Consider the following 21,432-nt stretch of genomic DNA (forward strand, 5'->3'; position numbering starts at 1 on the left):
CCAGAACCGGACCGGGACTGTCCCTGGGTGAGTATAATCTAACCTGTTTTTCTCATCTTTCAGGATACATGGGAGGCTTATCTACAGCATTCCAGAATGCTGTAGATAAGCCCCTGATGCCGGTGGGCTTAGCTCACCTTTGATTTTGGGGGTGACAGGTTCCCTTTTAATGTCTGTAAGGATTGATACACTTTTAAGGGTTCATTCACAAACTGAGGAAGATGTCGATTGGTAAATATACTAATGCATCTACACTATATTACATAGATAGGCAGGATTAGGGTAAAAAATGTTGGGAGTGTGTCTTTAGTTTTAGAATTATTTGTTTAAATCTAGTGTGATTTGGTAGATGAACTCAGTATTATGGCTCGCTCACATAAGCATATATATCAGACGAGTGCTATTCAATGTTTTATTGGATAGCACTAGGACCAATGTTTGTCTGATTATAATACTGATCAGCATTTTGTTTCTTTTGAAAATTTGGCATGTCGTATCTGATGTGTTTTCCCTACAGTTCACAATCAAAAACTATTGTACATGTTGAAACTACACATTGAAAACTGGGAGAGAAATGGCTTTTGTGTGTTAACATCTCCCCCTAATGGCAAAACTCTGCATTTATTTATGTTTCAGAATATGGCAGAGTTGATAATCATAAATATTCACCATGGCAGGTCACAACTTATTTATTTTTAAATATAAAACTGCAAGCAGGATTCATTTTTATATTTTACAATAATTGAATAACCCCTTAACACCCAGAGGCATTTTTGTTTTTGCGTTTACGTTTTTTCCTCCCCTTCTTCCCAGAACCATAACTTTTTAATTTTTCCGTCAACATGGCCGTGTGATGGCTTGTTTTTTGTGGGACGAGTTGTACTTTTGAACGATACCATTGATTTTACCATGTCGTGTACTAGAAAATGGGAAAAAAATTCCAAATGTGGTGAAATTGCAAAAAAGTGTAATCCCACACTTGTTTTTTTGTTTGGCTTTTTTACTAGGTTAACTATATGCTAAAACTGATATGTCATTATGATTCTCCAGGTCATTATGAGTTTATAGGCACCCAACATGTCTAGGTTTTTTTTTTATCTAAGTGGTAAAAAAATTCCAAACTTTTTTTAAAAACATTGCGCCATTTTCCGAGACCCGTAGCGTCTCCATTTTTTGTGATCTTGGGTTGGGTGAGGTCTTTTTTTGCGTGCCGAGTTGACGTTTTTATTGATACGATTTTGGTGCAGATACGATCTTTTGATCTCCTGTTATTGCAATTTAATGCAATGTCGCTGAGACCAAAAATGTAATTCTGGCGTTTTTACTTTTTTCTCGCTACGCCGTTTAGCGATCAGGTTAATCCTTTTTTTATCTATAGATCGGGCAATTCTGAACACGGCGATGCAAAACATGTGTATTTTTTATTGTTTTATTTTGAATGGGGCGAAAGGGGGGTGATTTGAACTTTTATATTTTTTTAATTTCTTTTATACTTTTAAAAACATCTTTATTTTACTTTTGGTATGCTTCAATAGTCTCCATGGGAGACTAGAAGCTGCCACAACCTGATCGGCTCTGCTAAATACAGGGAATGATAAGATCGCCTGTATGTAGTAGAATTACTCACTTGCTATGAGCACCGACCACTGGATGGCGCTCACAGTAATCCGGCAGTGACAACCGTAGATGTCTCCAGGAGACATCTGGTTGTCATGCCAATGAACCGGTGACCCACGATCACGTGACGGGGTCACCGGTTAGCGGGTTTCCGGCCCAATGGCCGGAAGCGCAAGTTAAATGCCGCTCTCAGCGTTTGCCAGCGGAATTTAATGGGTTAATAGCAGCGGGTGGATAGCGATTCCACTCGCAGCTAATCCGAGCACGTCAGCTGTTCAAAACAGCTGACATGTATCGAGAATGATGTGGGCTTACCTCTGGTGCCCACATCAAAGCGAGGGTGTCCGACATTGGTGTACTATTACGCCCAATGTTGGAAAGGGGTTAAGGCTGTTAACTGATAATACAGTGTAAATTAATAATGGTTTACCTGATTTTTCTATAAAGCATCTTGAAATTCTGTATTTTAACTGAAAAGCATACTGGATTACTAGGCATGCAAAATATATCAGGCATGTGGGTCAGATACATCAGTAAGATGTTTCATGCCTGTGTAATGTGGGGTGGGACAGTAGTGATGAGTAAGGTACATGTTTCATGCATCAGCATGCTATATGAAAATGAAAATCCTGACTGGGTGTGTGGACTTCCACTAAGGGATGCTTCGCCCTTGCAGGCTGCTTGGTGCTGGTAACTTGGGCTGGCCAGGACCGAATATTATAGAGTTCAATGAGAGAGACCACCACTTAAAAATACACTGCCTTTTACTGAACTATAATGTGCGAAGGAGTTTGTACAGTGGATAGCAGGTGCAAAAATTTCATGGACGTATCTCTCAACACACAGAGCGTTTTTATACACATTCTTCCTAAACTCAGCTTCAGTTGGTTTCTCTGCCTTCACCACAACCCAGCACAGTGCTTCAGTAGCTTCCATTGTCCCTAATAATGGTACTCCACTCAGTTTGTAATAGGGATGATTGAACACGCTCGGTGATACTTGGTTATCACTTAAACATCACGGTGATCATATGTTCTCGTTACTCAGTGAGTAATGGGTGGTGCTGTACGTACAACTCGAATCCCCTTCCTGCATTTTTGACATGCAGCACCCCAGGTGACCGGTTGCTTTTCCTTCGGGGAAGGTAATGTCATACTCAGAGGCAATTGAGTTCTCTTCACCAGGTAAGGCACCCACACACAACACATTCTGAATCCAGGTCAGGAGGGGGATTTCAAGACCCGGATTCAGGGGAGCTTCCCTACCTATATGTTCCTGACCTGGAGGAGGAGCGAGTTCTTGTTCAGAGACACTGAAGTAGAAGGAAGTCTGGAACTGAGTGCAGACAGAGAGGCCTGTCAGTCACGAGGCAAGCGTTGGTGGCCAAGTGGAGGGTGCCAACACAGACCTAGCCTACCCACCGCCTTGACACAGGTCTGTGTCGGCACCCTCCACTTGGCCACCAACGCTTGCTCTGCATACAGGAATGAGGAGAACAGATTGATATTACCCTTGACTTCATCTGGGACATACCAAACCATACAGGGACTACACTACCTAACCTGTGCCCTCGATTCCATATGTGAGACAGCACTATGTTCCCCGGCTTTTCCTGGGATAGTCCAGAAGGCACATGATCTACACAGCCTGATCTGTACTTCTGAATGTATATATACGACAGCAATTGTTTACCCTCCGGCTGGAATTACAGCTGTAGTGCACGGGCAAGTGTTTATACCATATCAGTTTGGTTACACATTTGGGTCCTCCTATCTGACTCATCAGCCATACGGTATCCTTACTTTAAACAACAGATTTTCATTGGGCGATTTTGTGAGCAAGGCCACGGGCTGGCCGAAACGTTAAATTCGCCAAGCATTTGTCTACTGACTCAAGTCAAATAAACTTTTGATATATGCAACTTGAAACTATACGAGTGCAGTGATTACTTTGACTCCATGACTTGTGGGATTTAGTGTCCCGTTCACTGGCACCGAGAACTATATTGATTGAGTGCTAACTTTCCAGATTCTCTACAATCTCCTATGTATGAGCAGCCGATAGTGCAAGTGACCCAAGGGGCTGTTGCTGATTTCTATATGTTGAGGGCTCTGGCACTGGTCACTTGCAAACCGAGACACCTGGGAATCGGGCTTTAGGAAGCAGGTGGAGGCAGTCCCCCAGCCTCAAGAGGAAGAAGAAGAAGAAGCAGACACCTGAAATGGATTACTGTATTATCCTGTTTTTAATGTTTTCCTGTCTTTATACATTGTGCAAAGTCTTTATGAGTATAGGAGTACAACAAGTACATTTTTAAAATATTAAAATGAGGTCCACCAGTTGTTGCCTTTGAGTGGTCTTTGGATGAACCTCCTCATAATTTTTGCCTGGCTTTCTGAAAAGTCTTTATGATTGTATAATTACAAAAAGTACACTTTCAAAATATTCACGTTTAAAAATTTGTTATGGATTCAATGACTCATCTAAACAGTTTAACACAGTTATAGTTGGTTTGCTGTGTTATGTAAATATTTCCTTGGTATATATCCCTCAAAATACTTTATACAAAATGTATCGGTATTATCTTGCTCAGCCATAAGCTTTTACATATTCTTGGGTAGATTTCAGTGGTATGTAAGCCTAAAAATACTTGTTTGAAACTGTATCTGTATTATATTGCTCACCCATAGACTATTCCCTGGTGTGAAGTACATTTCCTTGGTGTATAACCCTCAAAAAACATGTTCAAAATTTTATTGGTATTACATTGCTCCCTCAAAGATGATTCCCTGGTCTGGAGAACATTTTGTTGGTATGCAACCTCAAAAAACTTGTTAAAAATGTATTAGTACTATATTGCTAATCCATTAACTTTTACATAGTCTTTGGTAGATTTCAGTGGTATGTAAACCTCAAAAACTTGTTCAAACGTTTATTGGAATTATATTGCTCACTCATAGACTATTCCGTGGTCTGGAGTACATTTCCTTGATAAATAACCCTCAAAAAACTTGTTCAAAAATTTTCTCAATATTATATTGCTAACCCATAGACTATTCTGTGGTGTGCAGTACATTACTTTGGTAAGTAACTCTCAAAACATTTTTTATAAAAATGTATCATATTATATTGCTCATCCATAGGGTATTACGTCTTCTTGGGTTTATTTCAGTGATATCTAACATTCCAAAAATTGAAAATTTAAATGTTTTCTGTGTTATATTGCTCATCCATGCAGTATTACATGTTTTTGGGTACATTTTGTTGATATAAAACTCAACAAAAACTGGGTCAAAAATGTATTGGTATTACGGGTATTGCTCATCCACACAGCAAAATGTGTTCTTGGGTACAGTTCATTGCTATATAAGCCTCCAAAAACTAGTTCAAAAAATTATTGGTATTATATTGCTCATCCATAGGGTATTACTTGTTATTGGCTAAATTTCTTTGGTATATAATGCTCAAAAAACTTGTTTAAATTAATTTTTTATTATAGGGTGTTACATCTCCTTGGGTCCAGTTCACTGCTATTTAAGTCTCAAAACACTTGTTCAAAATGTTGTTTTTTCAGCTCAGATTTGTGACAAAACTTGAAGTAGAACCTAATGTCAGCAAAGTGGATGAGAAACCTAAAGTGTGTGTTTTTGCACTGCGTTTTTCAACATTGAAATTCACTCAAATCAATCAAACTCCGACTTGCGATGGACACCGCGTCTCCCTTCCTCTTCCCTTCTTAGGCTTGACCGGCCAATAAGTGGCCCTTCAAAAACGTTACCAGCATTCTTGTATTGCATGCAATACTGATGCTAATGGTCTAATATTAGGGGTTATACCACATATTCTTTATCAGGAATATATTCAAAGAAGGGTGCACTCTGGTTGATTCCAAAGTAGTTTAGAGGGTGCAATGCCTAGTCCAATTGTGTATATGACCAAAAGAAAAAAAAGATTGGACTAACAAAGGCCTGCACAACCACATGATATGAAAAATTGCCAAACTTTTATTAACTCCTTCCCGACCCATGACGCCACATAGGCGTCATGAAAGTCGGTGCCAATCCGACCCATGACGCCTATGTGGCGTCATGGAAAGATCGCGTCCCTGCAGGCCGGGTGAAAGGGTTAACTCCCATTTCACCCGATCTGCAGGGACAGGGGGAGTGGTAGTTTAGCCCAGGGGGGGTGGCTTCACCCCCTCGTGGCTACGATCGCTCTGATTGGCTGTTGAAAGTGAAACTGCCAATCAGAGCGATTTGTAATATTTCACCTATTATAACGGGTGAAATATTACAATCCAGCCATGGCCGATGCTGAATTATCATCGGCCATGGCTGGAAATACTAATGTGCCCCCACCCCACCCCATCGATCGCCCCCCCAGCCCCCCGATCTGGCCGGTACACTGCCCCGCTCCCCTCCGTCCTGTGCTCTGGCTCCCCCCCGTGCTCTTGTCCGCTCCCCCCGTGCTCCAATCACCCCCCCGTGCTCCAATCACCCCCCCTGCTCTCCGATCCAACCCCCCCGTGCTCCGTTCCACCCCCCCGTGCTCCGTTCCAGCCCCCCCGTGCGCCGTTCCACGCCCCCCGTGCTCCATTCCACGCCTGCCAGGCTCCGATTCCCCCCCCATTCTCCGATCCCCCCCCCCCCCCGTGCTCCTCCCCACCCTATCATACTTACCGATCCTGCCGGGGTCCGTCCGTCTTCTCCCTTGTCGCATGCGCAGTGCGCCCGCCGAATCTGCCGGCCGGCAGATTCGTTCCAAAGTGCATTTTGATCACTGAGATATAATCTATCTCAGTGATCAAAATAAAAAAAATAATAAATGACCCTTTGTCACCCCCATAGGTAGGGACAATAAAAAAATAAAGAAATTTTTTTTTTTCCACTAATGTTAGAATAGGGTTAGGGGTAGGGTTAGGGGTAGGGTTAGGGCTAGGGTTAGGGGTAGGGTTAGGGTTAGGGGTAGAGTTAGGGCTAGGGTTAGGGTTAGGGTTAGGGGTAGAGGTAGGGTTAGGGTTAGGGGTAGGGGTAGGGTTAGGGTTTCGGTATGTGCACACGTATTCTGGTCCTCTGCGGATTTTTCCGCTGCGGATTTGATAAATCCGCAGTGCTAAACTGCTGCGGATTTATGGCGGATTTACCGCGTTTTTTTCTGCGCATTTCACTGCGGTTTTACAATTGCGATTTTCTTTTGGAGCAGTTGTAAAACCGCTGCGGAATCCGCAGAAAGAAGTGACATGCTGCGGAATGTAAAACGCTGCGTTTCCGTGCAGTTTTTCTGCAGCATGTGTACAGCGTTTTTTGTTTCCCGTAGGTTTACATTGAACTTTAAACTCATGGGAAACTGCTGCGGATCCGCAGCGTTTTCCGCAGCGTGTGCACATACCTTTAGAATTAGGCCATGTGCACACGGTGCGGATTTGGCTGCGCATTCGCAGCAGTGTTCCATCAGGTTTACAGTGCCATGTAAACATATGAAAAACCAAATCCGCTGTGCCCATGGTGCGGAAAATACCGCGCGGAAACGCTGCGTTGTATTTTCCGCAGCATGTCAATTCTTTGTGCGGATTCCGCAGCGTTTTACACCTGTTCCTCAATAGGAATCCGCAGGTGAAATCCGCACAAAAAACACTGGAAATCCACGGACAATCCGCAGGTAAAACGCAGTGCCTTTTACCCGCGGATTTTTCAAAAATGATGCTGAAAAATCTCACACGAATCCGCAACGTGGGCACATAGCCTTAGGGTTAGGTTTGGAATTAGGGTTGTGGTTAGGGGTGTGTTGGGGTTAGGGGTGTGATTAGGGTTATGGCTACAGTTGGGATTAGGGTTAGGGGTGTGGGGGGGTTAGTGTTGGAGTTAGAATTGAGGGGTTTCCACTGTTTAGGCACATCAGGGGGTCTCCAAACGCAACATGGCGCCACCATTGATTCCAGCCAATCTCGTATTCAAAAAGTCAAATGGTGCTCCCGCAATTCCGAGCCCTGACGTGTGCCCAAACAGTGGTTTACCCCCACATATGGGGTACCAGCATACTCAGGATAAACTGTGCAACAATTACTGGGGTCCAGTTTCTCCTGTTACCCTTGTGAAAATAAAGAAATGCTTGCTAAAACATCATTTTTGAGGAAAGAAAAATGATTTTTTATTTTCACGGCTCTGCGTTGTAAACGTTTGTGAAGCACTTGGGGGTTCAAAGTGCTCACCACATATCTAGATAAGTTCCTTGGGGGGTCTAGTTTCTAAAATGGGGTCACTTGTGGGGGGTTTCTACTGTTTAGGCACACCAGGGGCTCTGCAAATGCAACGTGACACCCTCAGACCATTCCATCATAGTCTGCATTTCAAAAGTCACTACTTCCCTTCTGAGCCCCGACGTGTGCCCAAACAGTGGTTTACCCCCACACATGGGGTATCAGCGTACTCAGGAGAAACTGGACAACAACTTTTGGGGTCCAATTTCTCCTGTAACCCTTGGGAAAATAAAAAATTCTGGGCTAAATAATTATTTTTGAGGAAAGAAAACGTATTTATTATTTTCACGGCTCTGCATTATAAACTTCTATGAAGCACTTGGGGGTTCAAAGTGCTCACCACACATCTAGATAAGTTCCTTTCGGGGTCTAGTTTCCAAAATGGGGTCACTTGTGGGGGGTTTCTACTGTTTAGGCACATCAGGGGCCAGTGGCGTAACTACAAAGTTATGGGCCCCGGTGCGAACTTTCAAATGGGGCCCCCCCCGCCAAAATATTTTTCACCCAAATCCACATCCTGCCCATGCTCCTGCCCCATCCGACTCCGCACTCTGCCCCATCTGACTCTGCACTCTGCCCCATCCGACTCCGCACTCTGCCCCATCCGACTCCGCACTCTGCCCCATCAGACTCCGCACTCTGCCCCATCAGACTCCTCACTCTGCCCCATCCGACTCCTCACTCTGCCCCATCCGACTCCTCACTCTGCCCCATCCGACTCCTCACTCTGCCCCATCCGACTCCTCACTCTGCCCCATCCGACTCCTCACTCTGCCCCATCCGACTCCGCACTCTGCCCCATCCGTCTCCGCATTCTGCCCCATCCGTCTCCGCATTCTGCCCCATCCGTCTCCCCATTCTGCCCCATCCGTCTCCGCATTCTGCCCCATCCGTCTCCGCATTCTGCCCCATCCGTCTCCCCATTCTGCCCCTGTCTCCACATCTCACCAGAACAGCAGGAACCGGAAATCTGCTGCTGGTTGATACCAGAGAACACGAGCTGCACACAACCAGGACTGAGCTGCTGAGAGCTGAAGGACCTGTGGTGACGTCATCGTCATGTGATCAGGAGGCGGAGCTGATAAATGGTGAAAGCCCTATGATAGTGATGACGTCACCACAGGATCTTCAGCTCTTCCTTTCAGATCAGGCGTCGGCTGCTGATCTGATGTGTGCGCCCGGCAGGTCAGGTGGAGGGCAGGTCTGTCTGTTGCCGTGCGGGAGGAATCACCTGCACGGCAACAGTTTTTAACTTTTTGTTGGTGTCGGCGTGCATCTGACCTGCCGGGGCCCCTGACTCCCCCCGGACCCGGTCGCAGTGGCGACTGCTGCGACCGTGGTAGTTACGCCACTGTCAGGGGCTCTGCAAACGCAACGTGACGCCCGCAGAGCATTCCATCAAAGTCTGCATTTCAAAACGTCACTACTTCAATTCCGAGCCCCGGCATGTGCCCAAACAGTAGTTTACCCCCACATATGGGGTATCACCGTACTCAGGAGAAACTGGACAACAAATATTGGGGTCAAATTTCTCCTGTTACCCTTGGGAAAATTAAAAAATTCTGGGCTAAATAATTATTTTTGAGGAAAGAAAACGTATTTATTATTTTCACGGCTCTGCATTATAAACTTCTGTGAAGCACTTGGGGGTTCAAAGTGCTCACCACACATCTAGATAAGTTCCTTTCGGGGTCTAGTTTCCAAAATGGGGTCACTTGTGGGGGGTTTCTACTGTTAAGCCACATCAGGGGCTCGGCAAACGCAACGTGACGCCCACAGAGCATTCCATCAAAGTCTGCATTTCAAAACGTCACTACTTCACTTCCGAGCCTCGGCATGTGCCCAAACAGTGGTTTACCCCCACATATGGGGTATCAGCGTACTCAGGAGAAACTGGACAACAACTTTTGGGATCCAATTTCTCCTGTAACCCTTGGGAAAATAAAAAATTCTGGGCTAAATAATTATTTTTGAGGAAAGAAAACGTATTTATTATTTTCACGGCTCTGCATTATAAACTTCTATGAAGCACTTGGGGGTTCAAAGTGCTCACCACACATCTAGATAAGTTCCTTTCGGGGTCTAGTTTCCAAAATGGGGTCACTTGTGGGGGGTTTCTACTGTTAAGCCACATCAGGGGCTCTGCAAACGCAACGTGACGCCCACAGAGCATTCCATCAAAGTCTGCATTTCAAAACGTCACTACTTCACTTCCGAGCCCCGGCATGTGCCCAAACAGTGGTTTACCCCCACATATGGGGTATCAGCGTACTCAGGAGAAACTGGACAACAACTTTTGGGGTCAAATTTCTCCTGTTACCCTTTGGAAAATAAAAAATTGCAGGCTAAAAGATCATTTTTGAGAAAATAATTTTTTTTTTTTTTTCATGGCTCTGCGTTATAAACTTCTGTGAAGCACTTGGGGGTTCAAAGTCCTCACCACACATCTAGATTAGTTCCTTTGGGGGTCTAGATTCCAAAATGGGGTCATTTCTGGGGGATCTCCAATGTTTAGGCACACAGGGGCTCTCCAAACGTGACATGGTGTCCGCTAATGATTGGAGCTAATTTTCCATTTAAAATGCCAAATGGCGTGCCATCCCTTCCGAGCCCTGCCGTGCGCCCAAACAGTGGTTTACCCCCACATATGGGGTATCAGCGTACTCAGGACAAACTGGACAACAATATTTGGGGTCCAATTTCTCCTATTATCCTTGGCAAAATAGGAAATTCCAGGCTAAAAAATCATTTTTGAGGAAAGAAAAATTATTTTTTATTTTCATGGCTCTGCGTTATAAACTTCTGTGAAGCACCTGGGGGTTTAAAGTGCTCAATATGCATCTAGATAAGTTCCTTGGGGGGTCTAGTTTCCAAAATGGGGTCACTTGTGGGGGAGCTCCAATGTATAGGCACACAGGGGCTCTCCAAATGCGACATGGTGTCCGCTAACAATTGGAGCTAATTTTCCATTCAAAAAGTCAAATGGCGCGCCTTCCCTTCCGAGCCCTGCCGTGTGCCCAAACAGTGGTATACCCCCACATATGAGGTATCGGCGTACTCGGGAGAAATTGCGCAACAAATTTTATGATCCATTTTATCCTACTGCCCATGTGAAAATGAAAAAATTGAGGCGAAAAAAAATTTTTGTGAAAAAAAAGTACTTTTTCATTTTTACAGATCAATTTGTGAAGCACCTGAGGGTTTAAAGTGCTCAATATGCATCTAGATAAGTTCCTTGGGGGGTCTAGTTTCCAAAATGGGGTCACTTGTGGGGGAGCGCCAATGTTTAGGCACACAGGAGCTCTCCAAACGCGACATGGTGTCCGCTAACGATGGAAATAATTTTTCATTCAAAAAGTCAAATGGCGCTCCTTCCCTTCCGAGCCTTACCATGTGCCCAAACAGTGGTTTACCCCCACATATGAGGTATCGGCGTACTCAGGAGAAATTGCCCAACACATTTTAGGATCCATTTTATCCTGTTGCCCATGTGAAAATGAAAAAATTGAGGCTAAAAGAATTTTTTTGTGAAAAAAAAGTACTTTTTCATTTTTACGGATCAATTTGTGAAGCACCTGGGGGTTCAAAGTGCTCACTATGCATCTAGATAAGTTCCTTGGGGCATCTAGTTTCCAAAATGGGGTCACTTGTGGGGGAGCTCCAATTTATAGGCACACGGGGGCTCTCCAAACGTGACATGGTGTCCGCTAAAGAGTGGAGCCAATTTTTGATTCAAACAGTCAAATGGCGCTCCTTCCCTTCCAAGCCCTGCCGTGCGCCCAAACAGTGGTTTACCCCCACATATGAGGTATCAGCGTACTCAGGACAAATTGGACAACAACTTTCGTGGTTTCAATTTCTCCTTTTACCATTGGGAAAATAAAAAAATTGTTGCTAAAAGATAATTTTTGTGACTAAAAAGTTAAATGTTCATTTTTTCCTACCATGTTGCTTCTGCTGCTGTGAAGCACCTGAAGGGTTAATAAACTTCTTGAATGTGGTTTTGAGTACCTTGAGGGGTGCAGTTTTTAGAATGGTGTCACTTTTGGGTATTTTCAGCCATATAGACCCCTCAAACTGACTTCAAATGTGAGGTGGTCCCTAAAAGAATGGTTTTGTAAATTTCATTGTAAAAATGACAAATCGCTGATCAAAATTGTGCTGATGTAAAGTAAACATGTGGGAAATGTTATTTATTAACTATTTTGTGCCACATATCTCTCTGGTTTAACAGAATAAAAATTCAAAATGTGAAAATTGCGAAATTTTCTAAATTTATCACAAATAAACGCAGAATTTATTGACCTAAATTTACCACTAACATGAAGCCCAATATGTCACGAAAAAACAATCTCAGAACCGCTAGGATCCGTTGAAGCGTTCCTGAGTTATTACCTCATAAAGGGACACTGGTCAGAATTGCAAAAAACGGCAAGGTCTTTAAGGTCAAAATAGGCTGGGTCATGAAGGGGTTAACAACACAAAAAAATAAAAACAATTAAAACCATGTAGTATATACACATAACACCTCCATTCCCAAGCAATATATCTGACAAATCACTTTATGTGTCATAAACTTATGCATAAAGCAATGATGATGTGTGAAAATGACACCATCCACCCTCATATAAACATGTAAACCGCCAACATTAAAAAGACCTATGCAAAAAGTAAATAAAATTGTTAGGACAGAAACCAGATTGAAAAATGTTTCCTTAGTCCCATGCAATAAGTCCCAATACAACCTGATAACGAGTCCTTGCACTGCAGTAGCACCATCAGATGTAATCCAGGCAAAGGGGAAAGTAAGGTCTAGAATATGTATAGAGCTTACTATATGGCAAGCATATATAGTGAGGAGACAGATATGCTTTATGCATAAGTTTATGTCACATAAAGTGATTTGACAGATATATTGCTTGGACATATTTCTTTTCAGCGCTATTATTAGCACACTGATGAAGGCAGAGGCGTAGCTAGAGCTTTTGCCGCCCGGGGCTGTTCCCGAGTTTGGCGCCCCCCCCAGCTCAATACACACAAAGGTTACCAAAAATGGTTTTCCTGTTTTGTAGAACTTAAACTGGGCCTAATGGTGTCACCCCCACATGCCACACCTGTGACTTAATACCACCACACCATGACCAGGCCACATAGTGACCGAATAATACTACATACAAGGGACAAATACCACCGCACCATTTCCAGACCACATATTACCACCACATAGTGACTGAATACTACAATACTGATCAGTAATAAAAAAAAAACCACAATACTATCACCATAAGTGCCAGTATTCACAGGAGATCTGTACTTAGTATGCAGTGTCTGTGTAGAGGTAATACAGAGATCACTGGTGACATTATACACAGGACCTCTATATAGTATACAGTGTATAGTGTCAGTGTATAGGTAACACTGACTCACCAGTGACGTCTCTAGGTGAAGTCCTTCATCTTTCATCCAGCACAGACCGCCATCATTCCTTCCAGCCAGGACTCGTTTCTGCAGGAAATAACACAGTTATCTCGAGCTCCGCTTGCAGAACACATTACTTAATTTTTCACAACTTCTACATTACACCACATGAAGAAAAAAAGGTGATATAGTGTCACTCTGCACAGTAACAGGACCGCCCCCCCATTTAAAACAGTATACTCAAAAAATAAAATAAATACATCACTGCAGTAACAATATCCCTTAATTATCCCCTATGGTAATAATATTCCCCACCCTGGCCCCGTTTATCTCATTCCTGGCTCCAGCCATATGTTGTCGTATCCTGCCCTCATGAGTATCCATTCTACCCCATATGATCTCCCCATCCTGCCCCACCAGCCTCCATCGTATCCGTCCTGCCCCGTGTCTCCAATCATGCCCCGTATCTACATTCTGCCCATGCCTCAAGTCCTGCCCCCAGTGTGTCCAGCATATTACCCCCATGTTGTCCAGCAATCTGCCCCAGTGTGTCCAGCATATTACCCCCATGTTGTCCAGCAATCTGCCCCAGTGTGTCCAGCATATTACCCCCAGTGTGTCCAGCAATCTGCCCCAGTATGTCCAGCATATTACCCCCAGTGTGTCCAGCAATCTGCCCTCAGTGTGTCCAGCAATCTGCCCCAGTGTCCAGCCTTTCCCCAGTGTGTCCAGCAGTCTGCCCCAGTGTGTCCAGCATATTACCCCCAGTGTCCAGCATTGCCCCAGTGTGTCCAGTATATTACCCCCAGTGTGTCCAGCAATCTGGCCCAGTGTCCAGCATTGCCCCAGTGTGTCCAGAAGTCTGCCCCAGGGTCTCCAGCATTGCCTCAATGTGTCCAGAAATCTGCCCCAGGGTCTCCAGTATTGCCCCAGTGTGTCCAGCAATCTGCCCCAGGGTCTCCAGTATTGCCCCAGTGTGTCCAGCAATCTGCCCCATGGTCTCCTGTATTGCCCCAGTGTGTCCAGCATTCTGCCCCATGGTCTCCAGTATTGCCCCGGTGTGTCCAGCAATCTGCCCCATGGTCTCCAGTATTGCCCCAGTATGTCCAGAAGTCTGCCCCAGGGTCTCCAGCATTGCCTCAATGTGTCCTGAAATCTGCCCCATGGTCTCCAGTATTCAGTGTGTCCAGCATTCTGCCCCATAGTCTCCTGTACTGCCCCATGGTCTCCAGTATTGCCCCAGTGTGTCCAGCAATCTGCCCCATGGTCTCCTGTATTGCCCCAGTGTGTCCAGCATTCTGCCCCATGGTCTCCAGTATTGCCCCGGTGTGTCCAGCAATCTGCCCCATGGTCTCCAGTATTGCCCCAGTATGTCCAGAAGTCTGCCCCAGGGTCTCCAGCATTGCCTCAATGTGTCCTGAGATCTGCCCCATGGTCTCCAGTATTCAGTGTGTCCAGCATTCTGCCCCATAGTCTCCTGTACTGCCCCAGTGTGTCCAGCATTCTGCCCCATGGTCTCCAGTATTGCCCCAGTGTGTCCAGCATTCTGCCCCATGGTCTCCAGTATTGCCCCAGTGTGTCCAGCATTCTGCCCCATGGTCTCCAGTATTGCCCCAGTGTGTCCAGCATTCTGCCCCATGGTCTCCAGTATTGCCCCAGTGTGTCCAGCAATCTGCCCCATAGTCTCCTGTATTGCCCCAGTGTGTCCAGCAATCTGCCCCATGGTCTCCTGTATTGCCCCAGTGTGTCCAGCAATCTGCCCCATGGTCTCCTGTATTGCCCCAGTGTGTCCAGCAATCTGCCCCATAGTGTCCTGTATTGCCCCAGTGTGTCCAGCAATCTGCCCCATGGTCTCCTGTATTGCCCCAGTGTGTCCAGCATTCTGCCCCATGGTCTCCAGTACTGCCCCAGTGTGTCCAGCAATCTGCCCCATGGTCTCCAGCATTGCCCCAGCCCCAGACAGTCAGACATAAAGAAAAAAAAAAAAAGTAAAATCCTCACCTCTCCCGTTCCCAGCGCAGGTCCGGTGCAGTCAGCGTCTCTCCGGCTCTGCGACGCTCAGGACAGAGAGGCAGAGCGGCGCGCACAGTAGTGACGTCATCGCGCCCTCTGCTCTGAGACGTCGCAGAATCAGAGGACGCTGAAGCCGCAGGAACCAGGAGAGGTGAGTATTAGAGCGGGGGGCGGGGGCGGGGGCGGGGGCGGGACCCGGGGGTGGGGGGAGCTGGCCCTGGTCGTGGCGGCGGACGGCGCCGCCCGAAGATTTAAAGGGGCGTCTTTTTTTTTTTTATCTTCTTCTCCTGCAGCGCCGGCCGCCCCCAGCATTGTGCCGCCCGGGGCGGACCGCCCCCCCCGCACCCCCTTCCTACGCCACTGGATGAAGGTCCTTGCAGACCAAAACGTTTGTGACTACTGTATGTATTGTATTAAATATCCTCTTTGCACCACATTTACTGGAGTGTGATAAGTATATATTATTCTTCAAATCAGTCAAAAGTGCAGGCAAAAACACACAAAATTCTTGGATAGATTTCAGTGGTATAAAAGCCTCAAAAAAATTGTTCCCAATTTTATTGGTTTTATATTGCACACTCATACACTATTCCCTGGTCTGGAGTATATTTTCTTGGTATAAAACGCTCAAAAAACTTGTTTAACATTTTATTGATATTATATTGCATATCTATAGACTTTTCCGTGATCTGGAGTACATTTCATTGGTATAGAACCCTCAAAAAACTTGTTTAGAAATGTATCCATATTATATTGCTCATCCATAGGGTGTTACATCTTCTTGAGTTCATTTTGGTGGTATCTAACCCTCAAAAAAATTGTTCATATTATTTTCAGGATTATATTGCTCATCCACACAGTATAATATGTTCTTTGGTACATTCAAAAAGCTTTATACTGTGTGCACATGTTGCAGATTTGGTGCATTTTTTGGGCAAGGATTTGTTATACAACCTGATGCCAGTAAAGTGAATGAGAAACCTAAGGTGTCATGCACAAGTAAAGTATTTTTGACTTGCAGATTTGGTGCAGAAAATAATCTGCAGCATTTCAATTTTCTGTGCGTTTTGCCTTGAGTTTTTCACAATTGACTTCACTCAAATCTATCACAAACGCAGGGCACAAATACAAGCAAAAACGCACCACAAATGCACATTTTTTCAGCTGCATTTTTTCTGCTAAGAGATGCAGAAATGGTGCCAAAATTTTACTCAACTTGTGCACATAACATAAGCCTTTAAAGACGTGTTCAAAATTTTCAGCTGTTTGCACACATTGCATATTTGGTACGTTTTTGTTGTGTTTTTTTGTGCGGATTTGTGACAAACTTGAAGCAAAATATAATGCCAGCAAAATGAATTTTGTTGGAATATATCCCTCAAAAAACTTGTTTAAAAATGTATCTGTATTATATTGCTCACCCATAGACTGTTCCTTGGTCTGGAGTACATTTCCTAGGTATCTAACCCTAAAAAGTGCATAGCCTTTATGAGTCTGTTTGATCAGACTCTATCATCAAGCTTTGGAGACTATGGTATTGTACATATTGATGATAGTGATAATCAGATTGATTGCATTCCAGAGTTTGAGGCTTGGCTTTTGACTAGCATGGGTGGGCAATATGTCATCATTGAAGCGTATCATAGAGATTTAGTCACACCAACTCGGATAATCAAAAGCTGCATCCGGGAACTTAGAAGATAAGCCTCTCATCCATAAATCAAAGACTACTGACCTGACCGATAAATCAGTGAACCATGAATCGATCCACCCATCACTCATCACACATTATGCTTGGGCTAAATATTCAGCTAAAAGATGCATTTATGTTTATCACAATTGGGCATCATTGAAAAAATCACTAGAGTGTTAAAAAGTACTTTTTTACTATTACAACATTTGAGGTATTTGGGGGAATAAGGGCTACCATTACAGTGTGGTGCGAACTAAGGAGACAACTCTAAGGGAGCACTTATTCTAACTAGGGTTGAGCGAAACGGGTCGAACATTTTCAAAAGTCGCCGACTTTTGGCTAAGTCGGGGTTTCATGAAACCCGATCCGACCCCTGTGCGGGGTCGGCCATGCGGTACGCGACTTTCGCGCCAAAGTCGCGTTTCAATGACGCGAAAAGCGCCATTTCTCAGCCAATGAAGGTAAACGCAGAGTGTGGGCAGCGTGATGACATAGGTCCTGGTCCCCACCATCTTAGAGAAGGGCATTGCAGTGATTGGCTTGCTGTCTGCGACGTCACAGGGGCTATAAAGAGGCGTTCCCGCCGACCGCCATCTTACTGCTGCTGATCTGAGCTTAGGGAGAGGTTGCTGCCGCTTTGTCAGAAGCAGGGATAGCGTTAGGCAGGGTCCATTAACCACAAAACCGCTTGTGCTGCAGCGATTTGCACTGTCCAACACCACCCTCGGTGTGCAGGGACAGTGGAAGTTTTTTTTTTTTTTTTTCCCCTCAGCGCTGTAGCTCATTGGGCTGCCCTAGAAGGCTCCCTGATAGCTGCATTGCTGTGTGTACGCCGCTGTGCAAACCAACTGCTTTTTTCAAAGCACAAATCCTCTTGTTCCTTCCTTTCTGCACAGCTATCTTTTTTGTTTGTCCACACTTTTTATTTCATTTGTGCATCAGTCCACTCCTTATTGCTGCCTGCCATACCTGGCTGAGATTACTGCAGGCAGGGAGATAGTAGCTGCCTGCCATACCTGGCTGAGATTACTGCAGGCAGGGAGATAGTAATTGTAGGACATTCCCTGTTTTTTTTTTTTTTTTTTTTTTTGGTGGGAGATTAAGATTGGCAATTTGGCATTTCTGCTAGAGTGCCATCCCTGTGTGTGCCATCTCTCTCACATAGTGGGCCATAGAAAGCCTTTTCATTTTTCTGTATTTTTTTTTGTGGGGTGTATAAATTCTCCCTGATAAAAATACAGTGGGAGATTAATATTGGCCTTTGGGCTTGTGTGCCAGTCCTGAGTGTGCCATCTCTCTCACAAATAGTGGGCCATAGAAAGCCTATTTTATTTTTTTTTTGGGTTTTATAAATTCTCCCTGAAAAAAAGGGAGATTAATATTGGCCTCTGGGCTTGTGTGCCAGTCCTGAGCGTGCCATCTGTGCCAGCCCTGAGCGTGCCATCTCTCTCACAAATAGTGGGCCATAGAAAGCCTATTTAATTTTTTTTTTGGTTTTATAAATTCTCCCTGAAAAAAAGGGAGATTAATATTGGCCTCTGGGCTTGTGTGCCAGTTGTGAGCGTGCCATCTGTGCCAGTCCTGAGCGTGCCATCTCTCTCACAAATAGTGGGCCATAGAAAGCCTATTTAATTTTTTTTTTGGTTTTATAAATTTTCCCTGAAAAAAGGGAGATTAATATTGGCCTCTGGGCTTGTGTGCCAGTTGTGAGCGTGCCATCTGTGCCAGCCCTGAGCGTGCCATCTCTCTCACAAATAGTGGGCCATAGAAAGCCTATTTAATTTTTTTTTTGGTTTTATAAATTCTCCCTGAAAAAAAGGGAGATTAATATTGGCCTCTGGGGTTGTGTGCCAGTTGTGAGCGTGCCATCTGTGCCAGTCCTGAGCGTGCCATCTCTCTCACAAATAGTGGGCCATAGAAAGCCTATTTAATTTTTTTTTTGGTTTTATAAATTTTCCCTGAAAAAAGGGAGATTAATATTGGCCTCTGGGCTTGTGTGCCAGTTGTGAGCGTGCCATCTGTGCCAGTCCTGAGCGTGCCATCTCTCTCACAAATAGTGGGCCATAGAAAGCCTATTTAAATATTTTTTTGGTTTTATAAATTCTCCCAGAAAAAAAGGGAGATTAATATTGGCCTCTGGGCTTCTGTGCCAGTCCTGAGCGTGCCATCTGTGCCAGTCCTGAGCGTCCCATCTCTCTCACAAATAGTGGGCCATAGAAAGCCTATTTTTTTTTTTTGGGGGGTTTTAGAAATTCTCCCTGAAAAAAAAAGGGAGATTAATATTGCCCTTTGGGCTTGTGTGCCAGTACTAAGCGTGCCATCTCTCTCTCTCTCTCAGTCAGTGGGCCATAGAACGCCTATTTTTGGTTTTATTTGTTTTCTAAATTCTCCCTGAAAAAATCATTTTATTTTATTTGGTTTCTAAATTCTTCCTGATAAAATCATATTTTTTTTATTATTTTTTTTTCTAAAGTCTCCCTGAAAAAAAAAAAAAAAAAAAAAAAACAGTGGGAGATTAATATTGGCCTTTCTGCTTGTGTGCCAGTCTTGACTCCTGGGTGCGTCATCTCTCAGTCAGTGGGCCATAGAACGCCTATTTTTGGTTTTATTTGTTTTATAAATTCTCCCTGAAAAAATCATTTTATTTTATTTGGTTTCTAAATTCTTCCTGATAAAATCATATTTTTTTTATTATTTTTTTTTCTAAAGTCTCCCTGAAAAAAAAAAAAAAAAAACGACCAAAAAAAACAGTGGGAGATTAATATTGGCCTTTCTGCTTGTGTGCCAGTCTTGACTCCTGGGTGTGCCATCTCTCTCTCTCTCTCTCTCTCTCTCTCTCCAATTGTGGTCCATAGAAAGCCTATATTTTTTTTCCTTGATTTGGGTTCCAAAATCTACCAGAGAAAATAACTACATCAATCATTGGTAGAAAAATATTGGCCTCTGGGCTTGTGTGCCACTCCTGACTCCTGTGTGCGTCATCTCTCAGTCAGTGGGCCATAGAACGCCTATTTTTGTTTTTATTTGTTTTATAAATTCTCCCTGAAAAAATCATTTTATTTTATTTGGTTTCTAAATTCTTCCTGATAAAATCATATTTTTTTTATTATTTTTTTTTCTAAAGTCTCCCTGAAAAAAAAAAAAACAAACCCAAAAAACAGTGGGAGATTAATATTGGCCTTTCTGCTTGTGTGCCAGTCTTGACTCCTGGGTGTGCCATCTCTCTCTCTCTCTCTCTCTCTCTCTCTCCAATTGTGGTCCATAGAAAGCCTATATTTTTTTTCCTTGATTTGGGTTCCAAAATCTACCAGAGAAAATAACTCCATCAATCATTGGTAGAAAAATATTGGCCTCTGGGCTTGTGTGCCACTCCTGATTCCTGTGTGCGTCATCTCTCACTCAGTGGCCCATAGAAAGCATATAGTTTGTTACATTTGTTTTCTAAATTCTCCCTGCAAAAATCTATTTTTTTTTTTTGGGGGGGTTTCTAAAGTGTTCCTGAAAAAAATAAAAATAAAAAAAAAATAATAGTGTGACATTAATATTAACATTTGTGCTTCAGTGACAGTCCTGCGTGTGGGGCATCTCTCTAATTTGCAGCCACCAAAAAAAGAGTGTGTAACATTGGGCCTGATTTTCGCTGTGGTCTCACCAACCTGTAAAGGGGTAGCTAAATCATACTGAAGTTATAGCTCACCGTGTAAGTTGTGTGACTGCAACAAATAACGTTAGTTTGGTTACGTTTTTAAAACAATGAGGAAGTCTAGTGGAAGAGGTCGTGGCCGGGGGCGTTCATTGTCAGCTGGTAATGAGGGTAGTGGTAGTGGTGGAGCATCAGGTGGTCGTGGGGAAAAAAATATTGCACCTAAGTCTGGAGCTGTGGAGCCAGGTTCGTCGTCCGGCTACACATGGCCTCGAACGCTCCCTTTTCTGGGATTAGGAAAACCGCTTTTAAAGCCGGAGCAGCAAGAGCAAGTTTTGGCTTATCTTGCTGACTCAGCCTCTAGCTCTTTTGCCTCCTCTCGTGAAACTGGTAAAAGTAAAAGCAGCGCGTCGTTAGTGGATGTTCACGGTCAGGGACAAGTCACTTCCTTGTCCTCTTCAGCAAAAACAACAACAGAGAAGAATGCAGCAGGCGACACAACGGGTTACTCCATGGAGCTCTTTACACATACCGTCCCTGGCTTAGAAAGTGAAGCAGTTAACAGTCCATGCCCATTACAAGTTGAATCTGACATGGAGTGCACTGACGCACAGCCACAGCCAGACTACTATGCTGGTCCTTTGACTCAGACCACAACATTGCCCTCGCAGGGTGCTGATCAAGAATCAGACCCTGATGAGACTATGTTGCCCCATCACGAACGCTATACCACCGAACGACACGGTGACACAGACGAAGTTGCGCAGGAGGTACAAGAAGAGTTATTAGATG

Source organism: Ranitomeya imitator, chromosome 5 (genome assembly GCF_032444005.1).
Source record: "Ranitomeya imitator isolate aRanImi1 chromosome 5, aRanImi1.pri, whole genome shotgun sequence".
In the NCBI taxonomy this organism is placed as follows: Eukaryota; Metazoa; Chordata; class Amphibia; order Anura; family Dendrobatidae; genus Ranitomeya; species Ranitomeya imitator.